Raw genomic sequence first — 15,982 nt, 5'->3', positions numbered from 1 at the left:
TTCGACAGCGGCGCCGCCAATCCACAAGGGGAAACACATTTGGATGGGTGGGAATAGCGGCGAAAGGCACGCTTCAAGAGTGCCAAAGAGTTAGAAATATATGTGCATTGCAGTAGCGCTAAATAAATGGAAAACTATTGGATTGGTGTGAGACTCGCTGCAAAAACATTCATTAGACTGTTTCAGGTATCCGAGCTATCCTTAACGGGAATCAATGAGATGAGTTTCGATTGAGCTCGTTACATTTTTCATAAGCGGAAGACGTGCCTAGAGGCAGAGTCGACTGCAATACTTTGATGCTGCACAAAAATATCTAGATTTTAGGCGCGATCATTTTAAAGGAAAAACAAAAATTAAATAAGTTTTCAAGAATTACTTAGAGTACCTCGATAAAATTGTAGAAAATAAAATCTGAAAAGTTCATTTGCAACTTTTTTGTATCTTAAGGCACAGGGCAACTTACTACTGGTTTCCAGTAATTTTCTTCGTTATATTTTCAAGCGAGTTGAATATTCTGCCGTAGGTTAATTCACAATTAGCCCAACTAATTAAACTGAGACTTTCAAGTGCATATTGTTCTTAGACAAATGCTTTAAGTCTACGCGGATGCTGAAAAATTTCTCAACATTGGGGAGGGGAATATGAAAAACAAGATAGAAATGCAGAGCTTTTTATTGCCTCAGTAAATTTTTATTTTGAATGCTATTTCCACTCGTTAAGTGACTCAACCCTCGTGTTCGCAGCCTTGTATATGTTTTTGAAAGCACTAGGTGCGTTGTCTGCGAATTTACCTGAATAAGCAAGCAGATCATACTTTAATCTGGGCGGAGAAAAAAAAAACAAGGAAGGCCTACGTTGTAGATGCACTGTACTGAAACACAATTAGACAGAGTCTAAATTTGCATATATTTCTAAACAAGGATGCCTAAATTGTCGATTAAAAAATTGACATAATTATAACGAAGCCGAATAAAGCAATAAAAATGACATGTTCCGTGTGAAAATATGATGAGCGTTGGCCTTGTGGGTCAACAATTTATGTTTATTGAAAAAAAAAAAGCTTCTAGTGGCCGTGTATTATCGTATTCCTGAAAGCCAGTAACCAGCGTATCTAAATTTACATTCGCGACAAAATTATTGGCTCGAGTTCCATCAGTGTATCCGAATGACGATACGAGATTCAAAAGTGAGATTAAATGGCGGGCCGCGGCGTGTACGGTAGTGTTCACCTATGCCTTCTGTTGTATCTTGTAACCAGCAGGGGGCCACGCTTGTGGGCACTCCAGCGCCACCATTACAGTATAAATAGCCTACCCAAGCAGGGGGGCGTGTCTTTATAATATTATGTGTTTGTACCGACCAGTCGTCGTCAATAAACCTCTTGTGCAACTGTCGTCTCATTAATAGTGGCGACGAGGAGGGGATGAACCGCCGGCCCTGATTCAAGCAGCAAGGAGCAGCAGACATCATGTACAACGATCTCCCACCGTCCTCTAGGCACCAACCGTTCGTCGGGCGCCTGACGGAATTCTGTACCACGACAGGTAACATGGCTATCTACTTCGAGCGGTTCGAGGCATTTGCGAGGGTGAATAAGCTGGACGAATAAAGCAAGACAGACGTTCTTATCACGATAGTGGGTGACAGCGTGTACGCCACATTGCGGAACTTGATGTTTCCGGAGGCTCCTGAAAAGAAGACGTATCAAGAGATAAAACAGGCGCTTCTGAACCATTACGCGCCAAAGCGGTCGATAGTCACGGAGCGTTACAACTTCCATAAACGCATAAAGGGATCCCGGGAGGCAGTTGACTTCATCGTGGAATTGAAGCGGTTGGAAACAAACTGCTCGTTTGGAACGTTTTTAACTGAGGTGCTCAGAGACCAGCTTGTCGTGGGAGTACGCAGCGAGGCGATTCGATAGAAGCTTTTGGCCGCTGAAGATGACAAAGGCCTAACATGGGACAAGGCGTGTGTTATCGCCACTTCCATGGAAGCCGCGGAAAACCACGCGAGGGAGATGCTACCAGGACGAGGCGCGACCCGAGAACAAGAGGACGACGTCAAGTGGCAACGTGGCGACAGTGCCGCGACTACGCGACCGACCAGCGACTGTCGACGACGTGGTACGGCGGCGGCTGCGAGGAAAGGGTCTGCTGACAAGGACAGGATGCGGTCGTGTTTCCGTTGGGGGGGTCGCCACCAGCAGCAGGACTGTCGACACATCAAGGCAAGGTGCTATAGTTGTTCCCAGACGGGACATTTAACTATTACGTGTAAGAGAAGACAGAGCAATTTCACCGCGGAAGCGGACGTGTCTAGCTTAGAATTGTACGCGTTAGGAGAAAGAGTTCAGCCGTACAAAGTTGATATCAATGTAAATGGGCAAACCATTGCCATGGAAATAGACACGGGCTCAGCGGTATCTATTATGCCTGAAAGTGAATTTGTGAAATATTTTGGACATGTGCCATATGAGCCTGTGCAGTTTCGCTTAAGGACATACAATGGCTCAAGCGTTCCCTTGAAGGGCAGTGTCACTGTAAATGTATCTCATGAAGGCAATTCCTTTAGACTGCCGCTCGTGATAGCTGTGAATGAACAGGGGCGCACGGTACCGGCATTGCTTGGCCGAGACTGGTTGAAGCACATTCGCCTAAACTGGTCGCATGTGTTGCGAGTGAACACAATCGCTAAACAGGAGGGCTTGCTAGACAAGTACAAGGATGTGTTCACGGGCCCAATTGGAACTATTAAGGGGTTTGTGGGCTCCATTGTTTTGAAGCAGGGAGCGCAACCGGTATTCTGTAAAGCCAGGCCAGTGCCGTACGCCCTGAAAGACAAAGTTGAAAAAGAATTGAAGGAGTTGGAATCGGCAGGTGTGCTGTACCCGGTGCGTGAAAGCCAATGGGCAACCCCTGTCGTAGCCGTTCTGAAGAGTGATGGAGAAGCCGTCAGGCTCTGTGGTGACTACCATGTGTCTTTAAACCCCTGTATTACCGTTGCCCACTACCCTCTACCATTGCCTGAAGACGTGTTTGCGTCGTTGGCAGGGGGAACTTGTTTCAGTGTGCTTGATTCATCGAAAGCGTACTTGCAACTTCGAATGGATGACCTTTCGCAAGAGTTGCTAACGATAAATACACACCTTGGCCTTTTCCGTTTTACGCGTTTACCGTTTGGTGTTGCGAGCGCACCTGCCATTTTCCAGTCAGTAATGGATCGAGTATTGGCTGGCTTGGAGGGCACAGTGTGCTATCTCGATGATGTTCTCATAGCAGGAAAGACCGAACACGAGTGCCTGAGACGCACTGAACAAGTGCTGCAGAGGCTACGGAAGCATGGGATACGTGCCAACACTGATAAATGTCAATTTCTTAAAAAACGCGTCCGCTATCTTGGTCACGAAATTGACGCGCTTGGCATGCGTCCTACGAGAGATAAAGTAGAATCCATATTGAGGGCTCCAACTCCGACTGGTGTCTCCGAATTGAAGGCATTCCTAGGGTTGGTGAATTTTTACGCTAGATTCCTTTCCCAAACAGCCACGACCTTAGAACCGCTCTACAAGCTCCTCAGAAAAGATTGTCCGTGGGAATGGACAAAAGAGTGTGAAACCAGCTTTCAGAAATGCAAGCTGCTTCTGATTGAGGACTCAGTGCTAGCTTTGTACGATGGTAACAAACTGCTGCGCTTGACATGTGACGCATCGGCATACGGCCTTGGAGCGGTGCTCGCGCACACCGAAGGTCGCTGCGAGAGACCTATCGCATTCACGTCACGCACGCTTACAGCGGCCGAAAGAAACTATGCACAAATTGAGCGCGAAGCTCTAGCCATTATTTTTGGCATTAAAAAGTTTCATAAGTACTTGTTCGGTCGGCAGTTCGAAATAGTGACTGATCATCAGCCGCTGACGCAGTTGTTTGATCCGAAGAGACACAGCAGTCAAGTAGCGATAGCAAGAGTGCAGCGATGGAAAAATTTCTTGGCTTGTTATCAGTATGTCATCAAGTACAAGAAAGGCAGGCGCGTAGCCAGGGGGGGGGGGGGGCTGATGGGGCTTCAGCCCCCCCCCCCCCCGAAATTTTTTCGTGCGGGCATGCACCACCGACAAAAACCACCACCGACGCCGGCAATCATTCTGGATTTTGTCTACAATGTCTTTTTCACGCTCGAAAAGAGATTTCGGCACGAACATTGCGAACTGGGGCTTGATTTCGTGACAACGCCTTTGCACCTGGAGTCACGTACGCAAGGAGCCCCATCCGAGCACAAATTTTCAACGGCTTTTCGACAGCGAGCGGGCGCGTTGCGGCATCTGGCAGCGGCCGCGGAATGTACGGAGCGCATGGATTTCAATTACGAAACTTCATGGGTATAAAGTTCTCATAAACATTTGACGCGAAAGGTGCGCTGACATTTCCAAAGCCATGCTTTAAAAGATTTTCAATTATAGAACTTTATGGGGTTAATGTTCTTATAAACTTGGGCCAACATGCGCGCACTGCAACGCTCGTGTCCAAGCCGTTCCATAAATGGAAGCGCGCGCTCGCAATCTCCCACACACACGAAAATACTAAATATCACCGTGACTGTCAGCTAGCAGCTGATAATTGTCTCCAAACATTTTCAGGAAGCGTGCCTAATGTGATTGATCAGCTGGACCAGGGCAGGCAAAGTAAAATATGAGAAAACAAAAGAAAGTAAACGGCCTATTATTGAGTTTTTTTTTTTTTTTTGCGGGCGACAAGGTCTGGCTCTCCGTGGCCACAGGGACAGGGGCCCTATGGATTTAAGCAATGCCCCTGCTGAAAACACAGGCATTTTCAGAGTGCTTCTTCGAGTGCGAGCTGATTGTGGAGATACATATCTGAAGAACCATTTGGAAAGTTGCCCCAGTAATGCCTCGTATTTAAGCCCAGACGCACAAAACCAAATTATAGAAATTTGTGGTGACATTATCAAAGAAAGCCTAGATTCAAAAGCAGGCTGCTTCTCCATACCTCCTGACAAAACGACGGACATCGCTGGAATCGAACAGCCTACTGTTTGTGCAAGGTACCTAAACAAGGATGCCAACGACATCGAGGAAGTGTTTTAGGTTTTAGAACCGGAATGCTCTTTCTCATTGCGACTGCAGGTTCTATGTAAATGTGTAAATACTGCTGCAGCTTCTAGTCACCCCTCCATTGACCACTGCTAGCACAGAGAGAATATTTTTTTAACAAGAGTTTACTAAAAAACTACTTGCGCTCTACAATGTCTGTGGAACGCATGGTTAGGCTGGCGCTTCTATACAGCCACAGAAACGTCGGCATCAACGTGTCCGAAGTCATTGACCGCCTCGCTCAACTTTCCCGCCGAGAGAAGTTTGTCCTTTAGATAGCGAAGCAGGAAAAATCAATGCAAGTAAAAAGCACTGTTCCTTCAGGTCCATAAGTTTATAATTATGAAAACGTATGACCGTTCATTAGCTTTTAAATCCGCAGAAATTTTCGCCGTTTATTCTATCATGATCACAATTATCACGCGAATACAAAAATTACGAGAATACCAATAACCAATTTTGACCGACCTTGCTCATTGAAAGCCCGGCCCACGCGGCGTTCGCCAAAAACACACTCGGATATTGGGTAGTTCAACTTACCGCATCATCTGTGGCCTTCGTTTGTCCTTTTCTTTCATTTTCAGCTACCTGCTTTTATTTCTTTATTGAAACGAAGGAATACCCTCCTTTAATTTTGGGTGCAGAATAATTGTTGGCGTTATGCAGGCAGTGAAATTACACATTTTCGTACTGATTTATGCATTATTCCTCTATTATTCTACCCACATGGCGCTGTCGCGACCGCTGCATGGCCCAAGTACATATCACGATTTCTGCGATCATAGTTATGTTCTTGCCTAGATCATCTGTCTTTCTGTGCGCAAAGTTTAGTATCTGTGATTGAGCAACATGTTTATTTGTCTTCTTTGACGCATTATATACACTGACGTTTGCTTAAATACGTAGATTTATTGGAGACTCATATGTATTTTTACATATCTTATTGCGAGGTTTTGTGTATACAAGCAGTGAACTTTGTTTCCAGCGACTCTTTTTTTTTTGCCCTCTAGCGAATTGTATCTTCGCTTTGTATATTCCATTCAACCTTCGCAATTTCTAATATATAATTTGCAGAACTCCCACTTTTTATTTGTACTCACTGCTGCGAGTATTATCTCGGTGTAATTACAATACACGACTAGTTACAGCTGCTCCTGCGCAATCGATTGCAACGAGGGATAGCGTCATTGAGGTTTCTTCCTGGGCGTTGCATATGTAGAAAAATCTAAACAAGGTTATTGAATGACAAAGATTCATCAAAATATTTGTCCTCAACTTATTCATTTCATGGCCTTTACGTTTTTCATATAAGCTGCATGTACTGCTTTGCTGGTTTCGAACTGATATTGACCCTTTTCGCGGCAATCCCGTGGGCGCTACCATATTTGATCACGTGGTGACGCGTCCATTGCTTGCCTCAAATGCCTCCGTTGCCTCCTTGTTTACAATGGAAGTGTATGACGCCGGCGCGGCTTAGAAAACCTCTGTTTTCGGAGATATCATAGACGGTGACTAGATGGACGACACGAAGCTTTGATCACAGCTTCAGAGAACATGCAAAAGCGCTTCCGGAGCTGATTAAGCTATGTCCAAATGGCATAAGCAACGTATACGGTGCTTGTTCTAAAAGCGGGGCTAAATATGTATTCCAAGCTGTCCGATTATGAATTCAGTGAAGATTAGCGTGTTTTGCTCTTTGTTCTTTATTCGGCAAATATTTTGAAGCAGTGGCTTGTCAGTTTCTGACTCAGTGAAGTTCCTCGGTGTGGCCACTACAGTGGCGCACCGACGGGGGGGGGGGGGGCGGATTCGAGGGTTGTAACCCCCCCCCCCCCCTGAGGTCGACTTAACCCCCTCTTTTGTTTAACCACTTTTATTTCCTTACGCATTTGAGTGCTGCAACTAAGATGTAAGACGCGCAATCGTCTGCACACTCGCAAAGAGCGCATTTTTTACAATTTCCCGTGAAGAAATCGAAATTAGTGTTGTTTAGATGGTATTGGCAAACTGTCAACCCCCCCCCCCTCCCCCCTGGCAAAGATCCTGGTTGCGCTACTGGGCCACTACCTGATTATTTTCTGCCTAATCACTCGCGGGTGTGCTCAGTTCCGAATCCGATAGATTTGTTCTTGCTGCGCACAAGGCTTCAAACGTAGCTGTTTTGTAGATTGTAATACCTTGTAGCAAATATATATTACAGCTAGTAACTTGCTTACTCTTGCGGACCATCAAGAAACATTCAGCTTCGACCATTGGTTCGCCATAGGTGTAGTCCGCCATTTATTGTGTGTATACAGTGCCCATATATTCAAGTGTGAGTCCATTCACTTATTCTTGATACGTCGGCGATAGAGTGGGCGTAAGTTTTCCTGCCATTTGGACAGATGCGTATAGATAACGTGCGCGAAACTTACTATGACAGGAAGCGGCGCTACTCCCTTTGTCATTGTTTAACGAGTTGTACTCATTCTTGCCGACGTTCTGGGGATGAAGCCCTTTCTTTGAAGGTTAGCGATACAAGGCTGGCGGATGAGCAAATTTCTGCATGCTCGAGGAAAGCCGTACATCACGAAGTGCCGGTAACACGTTCGGACAGCTGCTGCAGCAGTCCGCGAACTTCGCCACACAGATTCATTCTATTCCTTAACATGCTAGTCACTATTTTTGCAGCCAACTACTGCACACGTCTTCAATCCACATTATTCAATCTAGCATGATTGGAGCACAGTGTGTTAGCAAAAACTCATTTGCATTTTCGACAGCTGATCGCATAGAAGCAAGGTAGAAGCAGTAATGGTTTCGTATTCGTGCGTGGTCGCTGAGGAGAGGTATGGCGCGCCGCCGTGAGCGCCATCTCGTTTCTCTAAAAAAAACTGCTCCGCGAAAAGGGTCAATAGTTCTAAAGTTCATGTGATGTTTTCTTTACTTATTAATTCGACAAAAAAAAAACCCGGAAGCATTGATATCAGTTATTCCTGCCACAATTTTTGGGGCATACGAATTTATTCTTTTATGACAACACACATGTTTTACTGGACAGTGCATAACGTTCAATATTTCATTTGCACCATCTAATATACAATGGAATTGGCAATGCAGTTATTATTCATACATTTGATCCCTCGACAAATTCTATAAGGAGGAGGCCGCTCTGCAACCTGAGCCCCCCCCGAACAAAATTTCTGGCTACGCCACTGAAGAAAGGCCAACAAGTGGGCCACGCAAATGGTTTATCGAGGCTTCCGTTAGAATCAAATACGGGGGAAGAACAAGAAATAATTTTTTTCGCCTTTATCAGAGGTTCCCTTTACAGCCCAGGAAGTGGCTGAAGAAACAAGCATGGATGAGGTTCTGAGAGCGGTAGTAGACATGACGTGGCGTGGTTGGCCTCAAGAAACAGAAGAGCAATACCGCCCGTATTTTAATCGTCGACACGAGTTGTCGATAGAGCAGGGCTGTTTGTTGTGGAACAGTCGAGTTGTTATCCCGAAAGCTCTTAGGCCAAGTGTTCTGTCTTTATTACACGAGAGCCACCCAGGAATGACGAAAATGAAAATGCGGGCGCGTAGTTGGATTTGGTGGCCAAATCTTGATACAGAACTGGAAGACATGGTACGAGCGTGCGAGGTCTGTCAAAATGTACGGAATTCAGCGCAAGCAGTACCGGTGCAACCGTGGACAATAGCTACAAACGCTTGGGAGAAGGTTCATTTATATTTTGCGGAAGTCGAAGGGAGATCATTGCTGCTGATGGTAGACGCGTACTCAAAATGGCTCGAGGTAAGAGTAATGCACGGCACATCAGCCTTGGCCATGGTGGAGGCGGTAAGGAGCAGCTTTGCGGCGTATGGCCTGCCCAGTGTTGTGGTAACCGACAACGGTCCACAATTTAGATCCAGGGAATTTCAACACTCCTTGGAACAAAACGGTGTAAAGTCACTTTTCATGCCCCCGTATCACCCCCAGTCAAACGGTGCGGTTGAAAGGTTGGTGCAGACCACGAAGAGGTGGATCTTGAAATCACAGCTAGAAGATGAAAGAGCCGGCCGGACGCATTGATAATTTCTTGTTTTCATACAGGACGACGGCGCACTCGTTCACAGAATCAGCGCCCTGCGAGTTGTTTCTCGGACGAAAAATGCGAACCAGACTGTCCATGCTGAAACCGTGCAGGATGAAAGTGTGGAAAAACAGAAGTGAAAAAAATAAACTCACGGCAGATGCAAGAAGGGGTAACAGCCGGGACTTTACGCAAGGCGAAGAGGTGTATGTCCGTACTGTTCGCAACGAAAGGGTGAATTGGTGGCCAGGGAAAATTGTAAAGAAGGCGTCAAAAGTGACGTTCCTGGTACGCGTAGGTGGGGTTCTTAGGTATTGCCATGCCGATCACTTAAGATGTAAAGTGGTATCGCCAACGGCTCCCTGGTCCGAAATAACGCTGTCGGAGAACGCAGATACCCAAAGCGAGGTACTCCCGGAAATTTTACCGAGGGAGGGGGCATTAGACGCAGTCACGTCCACTCAGCAGGCGGCGCCATTAGCAGAGGGCCAAGCAACCGAACAAACTCCCCCACGGCAGCCAGTCGGACCAGTGCCCCTGCGGCGATCCACTAGGATCCGGCTAGTGCCCGAAAGGTACGGGTACTAGTAGCCAAATAAAGGGAAGAAAGGTGTTGTAACTTGTAACCAGCAGGGGGCCACGCTTCTGGGCACCCCAACGCCACCATTACAGTATAAATAGCCTACCCAAGCAGGGGGGCGTGTCTTTATAATATTATGTGTTTGTACCGACCAGTCGTCGTCAATAAACCTCTTGTGCAACTGTCGTCTCTTTAATACCTTCGCTTTAGTATGTTGCCGCACTCTTTAAAGCACGAGCATGGTGATCAACCGATTTGCTTTTCTATAACTTCATTCCTAAATGTAAGCCGGGGTTCTGCCACTCCCGGTGGTTGTTAGCCTGATCCCTCCCTATTTTCTTAACTGTCGATTGTATGGTTTGTTTTCATACCAAATATTCACAGAATAATCTGTGCATGTTCGGCTAGCAGTGAAATGTTTATTTCTCTCACAGTTAAATTAAGTAACCAGCAAGAAGGGATGCAGGGCAAAAACCTGCTTTCATGCAGCTTGAAGACCACCCGGCGGCCGTTGATCACATGACAGTATCTTCACAATAATCGAGAACTCGAGCTAGCTTCGTATAGGCAAAAAGGCTAATGGGCCGAACAGAACCGGGCCTGCCGAAGTATGGTACTTTCGGGCTCGGGTCAGGCCCGGAATTGAAAAACCGGCCCGTGCAGTACTCTACTTCAGATAGATTCCCATACCGTCCCCCGCAGGGGCGTCTGCGCAAGCAGGCGTTTGGCGAGTTGCGCCACCACGTACCCGAGCACATGGGGGTTGGACCCTCCCGCGTGTAGCCGTGCGCGGCTTAGCCGTGTCTGGGGAAAGGGGGATCCTGGGGGTTGAGCCGATGCCGGGTGTTTTGGACCTTTAAGGCCCCCCGGCGGAGGCAACACACCTCTTCGGCCTCTGCTTCACATAGACGGCACCCCTGGGCTGACCCACCCAGGGGAAATCGGCAGTTGCCTTTTCCTGTCCTCCTCTTAAATCTTCGTCTTTCTCTCTCACTTTCAATCTATCCTGTCTTCTTTTCACTTCCTTTTACTTCCGTTTTCCCAGGCAGCTAGGGTTAACCTTGTGTGGGTAGCCAACCTTGGATATTCCATATTTGGTTATAGTAGTGGCGTACAGCTGGCGTTTGCAGGACCAATCTTTTCCAGGTATTGCAGCGTCCCCTAGTTGGGCTCCATGGTGGGTGGCTGGCGCTGCTGCCGAACATTCACCTATACTTATGGCAAGTTCTTCCCCCCCCCCTCACTGATCGCCGTCTGAAACGAGGGTGCACCGAAGATGTTTTCCAGTTTTTTGGACGTCAAACACAGAACTTTCCCCGATTTCATGTGATCCACTCAGAAAAAACAGACAAATCAGTACGAACAATCTCACCTTTCCTTGTGTCAAAGACTCTGACTGATATTTTTGGACCAGGCTATAAAGCATCCAGGATGGCAAGCGGGGATCTCCTCTTGGAGCTCCGTGATATGAAACAATATGAGAAACTACCCAACCTAGTGGCATTTGGAGAAGCTCAATTAACAGTAACCCCGCACCGTACCATGAATACCACCCGTGGCGTTGTATCAGATGATGATCTGTTGCAGCTGAGTGAAGCTGAACTCCTGGAGGGCTTCAGTGAGCAGAACGTAATCAATGTTAAACGGATCAAGATGAGGCGCGACGGCAAGGAAATCCAGACCAAGCATCTGACACTTACTTTTAACTCGAGTGTGCTGCCCGAAACCATCGAGGCCGAATACATCAAGCTTCGTGTTAGGCCAGACGTGCCAAATCCTCTACGATGTTTCAAATGCCAGCGGTTCGGCCATAGTTCACAGAACTGTCGAGGCCGCCAAACTTGTGCGAAATGCAGTGCTTCTGAACACTCCTCCGAGTCTTGTGAAAGCTCTCTACATTGTGTTAACTGTGATGGGGAGCACGCCGCCTACTCGCGGTCGTGCCCAACCTGGAAAAAAGAAAAGGAAATAGTAACTATTAAAGTAAAGGAAAACATAACTTTCAAGGAGGCACGCAGGCGGGTATTGCACCTGCCAAAAACCAGCTTTGCCGAAGTGGCGCGTCAGGGGGCAGCGCCACAACGGCTCCCGGCGGCTGTCTGGCACACGCGTAGTGGGCCGGCGCTGACGCCATCCGCCCCCTCGGCGGCTGCAGCTAGCGCTGCTCCGCCATCTCAGAACAAGGGGCCATCGACCTCCGGGCTGGTGGCCTCCAAGGTCTCGTCCCTCGAGACGAGGCCTTCACGTCAAACTAACCGCTCGCAAGAGCGCGTGTCCAGCGCCTCGCAAGAGGACATGGACACAACACCAAGCGTGAGGGCGCAGCCAGCGCCTAAGGAGCGGCGCGATTCCATCGACCGCTCCAAATAAGAAAAATCTCGTGTCACGGCTCCTGGAAAGGGCCCGTGAACTAACTTTGTATTCTTGAACGCACAGCACAAAAACACATTTAAAATGGACACACAAATTTTACAGTGGAATGTGAGAGGACTTCTCCACAACCTCGACGATATTAGGGAACTCCTTAAAAAATATAACCCAAAAGTGCTGTGTGTTCAGGAAACACATCTAAAACCCACACAAACAAACTTCCTCAGACAATATGCTATCTTCCGTAAAGACCGTGACGTTGCTGTTGCCTCCTCTGGAGGTGTAGCAATAATTGTGGATAAATCTGTTGCTTGCCAGAATCTCTCTTCAGACTCCACTTGAGGCGGTGTCCGTGCGAGCGATACTCTTCAACAAGTTGGTAACCGTCTGTTCTATTTACATACCGCCAGACTACAAACTCAGCAAAACGGAATTTTATACGCTAACTGACCAGCTCCCGGAACCATACATTATTGCCGGTGATTTTAATGCTCACAGCACTTTGTGGGGAGACTCCCGGTGTGACGCCAGGGGTCGGCTTATAGAGAACTTTCTAATAACCTCTGGTGCATGTCTGTTTAACAAAAAAGAGCCCACATATTACAACATCTACCATAATTCATTTTCTTCCATAGATTTAGCGATTGGCTCTGCTACCCTTCTTCCCTATATGGAATGGAATGTCGTTAAAAATCCATTCGGGAGCGACCACTTTCCTGTGACACTGACTCTGATATAGGAGCATGACAGTCCTCCCCACGCCCCCCGTTGGAAAATAAAATCAGCTGACTGGAAAGGTTTTAAAGAGTCAACCTACTTATCACCAGATTTTATCAACGATTTTAGTATTGACGACGCAGTAGCATATTTTACTGGTGTTATACTCCACGCAGCTGAAAAATTCATTCCACAAACAAAAGGCCTCTCATGTAAAAGACGGGTTCCCTGGTGGAATCAGGAGTGGCACGAAAGAAACAGAAGAAAGCGTGGGACGCATTGCGTCGCGCCCCGACTGCGGAAAATCTTATCGAATTTAAACTGGTAAAATCACAGGGAAGGCGTACGCGGCGACAGGCAAGGAGGACTAGCTGGGAGAGGTTTCTCTCTAGTATAACATCCTATACCCAAGAGAGTAAAGTATGGAATGGCCTAAGAAAGCTAAAGGGGCAGCAAATCCACCCATTACCTTTAGTTGACGACCATGGGAATACCTTGGAAGACCAGGCCAACGCTCTGGGCGAACACTTCGAACGTGTATCAAGCTCCATACATTACTCAAAATCATTCCTTAAATATAAACAAATAGCAGAACTTAAGTCACTGAATCGCAAATGCAGACCGAATGAACAATACAACCGTCCATTTAATATAGCCGAGCTGAGAGCTGCCTTGAGCGTATGCAGCAGCTCCGCACCGGGACCTGACAGAATCATGTATGACATGATTAAAAACTTACACACTGACACACAGATGACACTTCTGGGACTTTTCAACTCTATCTGGGCTGCCGGATACCTGCCTTCCTCATGGAAGGAAGCTATTGTTATTCCACTTTTGAAGCTGGGCAAAGACCCTTCCTCGGCGGCAAGTTACCGCCCGATAGCTCTCACAAGTTGCCTGTGTAAACTTTTTGAAAAAATGATTAATCGCCGACTTAAACATTTCCTTGAACTGAACAATATGCTTGATCCCTATCAGTGTGGCTTTAGAGAAAGGCGGTCCACAACTGACCATCTTGTGCGCATTGAAGGACATATACGTGAGGCATTTGTACATAAACAGTTTTTCTTGTCGATATTCCTCGATATGGAAAAGGCGTACGACACAACTTGGCGTTACGGAATTTTGCGAGACTTGTCGGGAATGGGCATCCGTGGAAATATGCTAAACGTAATAGAAAGCTATTTGTCTAACCGTACCTTCCGTGTGAAAATCGGCAACGTATTGTCGCGTCAATTTATACAGGAAACTGGTGTACCCCAAGGAGGTGTGCTCAGCTGCACACTGTTTATCGTGAAGATGAACACGCTTCGTGCTTCATTACCGCCAGCTATTTTTTATTCCGTCTACGTAGACGACATACAAATAGGTTACAAATCCTGCAACCTTACAGTGTGTGAGAGACAGGTACAAGAGGGCTTGAACAATGTGTCCAAATGGGCAGACGAAAACGGATTCAAAGTGAACCCCCACAAAAGTTCTTGTGTTCTTTTCACCAGGAAGAAAGCGCTTGTTCCAGATCCCACTATCGAAATGTATGGACAACAAATACCTGTCAACAAAGAGCACAAGTTCCTAGGCATCATACTTGATTCTAAACTTACTTTCATTCCGCATATAAAATATATCAAGGTGAAATGTCTAAAAACAATGAACTTACTGAAAATTTTATCTCACACATCCTGGGGTAGCGACAGGAAGTGTTTACTGAACCTTTACAAAAGTCTCATTTCATCTCGATTGGATTATGGTAGCGCGGTATATCACTCTGCCGCCCCTAGTGCGCTGAAGATACTGGATCCCGTCCACCATCTAGGTATCCGCCTGGCCACTGGAGCTTTCAGAACAAGCCCCATTGAAAGTCAATACGTCGAATCAAATAAGTGGTCACTACACCTGCAGAGAACATTCACCAGCCTGACATATTTCCTTAAAGTTCACTCTAATTAGCAGCATCCGTGTTTGAATACCGTTAACGATATGACGTGTGCTACACTTTTTCGTAATCGTCCCTCTGTAAGACAGCCTTTCTCGCTGCGTGTCAGGGATATTAGCGAAGAAATGGACATCCCACTCCTCGAACATCGCTTAATGCCCTCAGCCAAGCTGTTACCACCTTGGGAGTGGCAGGTAGTAGTGTGATATATCCTTTGTAGAAGTTACAAAGCACGCTTCAGAGGTCGAAATCCGAATGCATTATCTAGAATTACAGTCCAAGTACTCGTGCACAGAATTTTACACGGACGCTTCTAAATCAAATGCCGGAGTATCTTATGCAACCGTCGGTCCGTCCTTCTCGGAATCTGGCGTAATGCACCCAGAAACAAGTATCTTTACGGCTGAGGCCTACGCAATATTGTCAGCCGTAAAGCATATAAAGAAATCAAAACATCAAAAAACTATTATATTTACAGACTCCCAAAGCGTCGTAAAAGCCTTGAAGTCACCCTGTAAACAGAAAAACCCTGTCCTCATTGAGCTCTATTCTGTTCTTTGTAGAGCATACGCAACTAACCAGCATGTGATTATATGCTGGGTGCTTGGGCATAGAGGCATCGAGGGCAATGTTCTTGCCGACCAAATGGCCACATCAGTCACATCACCCGCTAATAACCCTACAGCTGCTGTTCCTGCAACAGATTTGAAACCTTTCTTGCGAAAGAAACTGCGAAGCCACTGGCAACGCTTGTGGGACGCAGAAACAAATAATAAGCTTCATTTGATTAAGCCACAGTTAGGTTACTGGCCCTCCGTAACAAAAACCCGGCGAACTGATATCCTATTCTGTCGTCTGAGAATAGGACACACGTACGGCACCCACAATTTGCTATTGAATGGTAATGATCCTCCAACCTGTGGTAGATGTGGCGAGAGGCTCACCGTCCTCCACGTCCTCCTGGAGTGTCGGGAAGCCGAAAGAGAAAGAAAGAAACACTTTCCTCTAGCATATCGCTACTGTGTTCCTCTACATCCCGCTATGTTCCTTGGTAAAGAACCGCTCTTTAACACCACAGCAGTCCTCGCATTCTTGAATGATTTTGTGCTACATGTTATTAGGCCAATAAATTCGTAGCGCATCCTCTCTTCAGAGGATGTTGCTGTGATAGTTCTTTATAGCACATGTCTCCAGGCCTTTGTGTTT

Source organism: Dermacentor silvarum, chromosome 10 (assembly GCF_013339745.2).
Source record: "Dermacentor silvarum isolate Dsil-2018 chromosome 10, BIME_Dsil_1.4, whole genome shotgun sequence".
NCBI lineage: Eukaryota > Metazoa > Arthropoda > Arachnida > Ixodida > Ixodidae > Dermacentor > Dermacentor silvarum.
The sequence above is the reverse complement of the archived record's forward strand: the minus strand, read 5'-3'. Positions refer to the sequence as shown.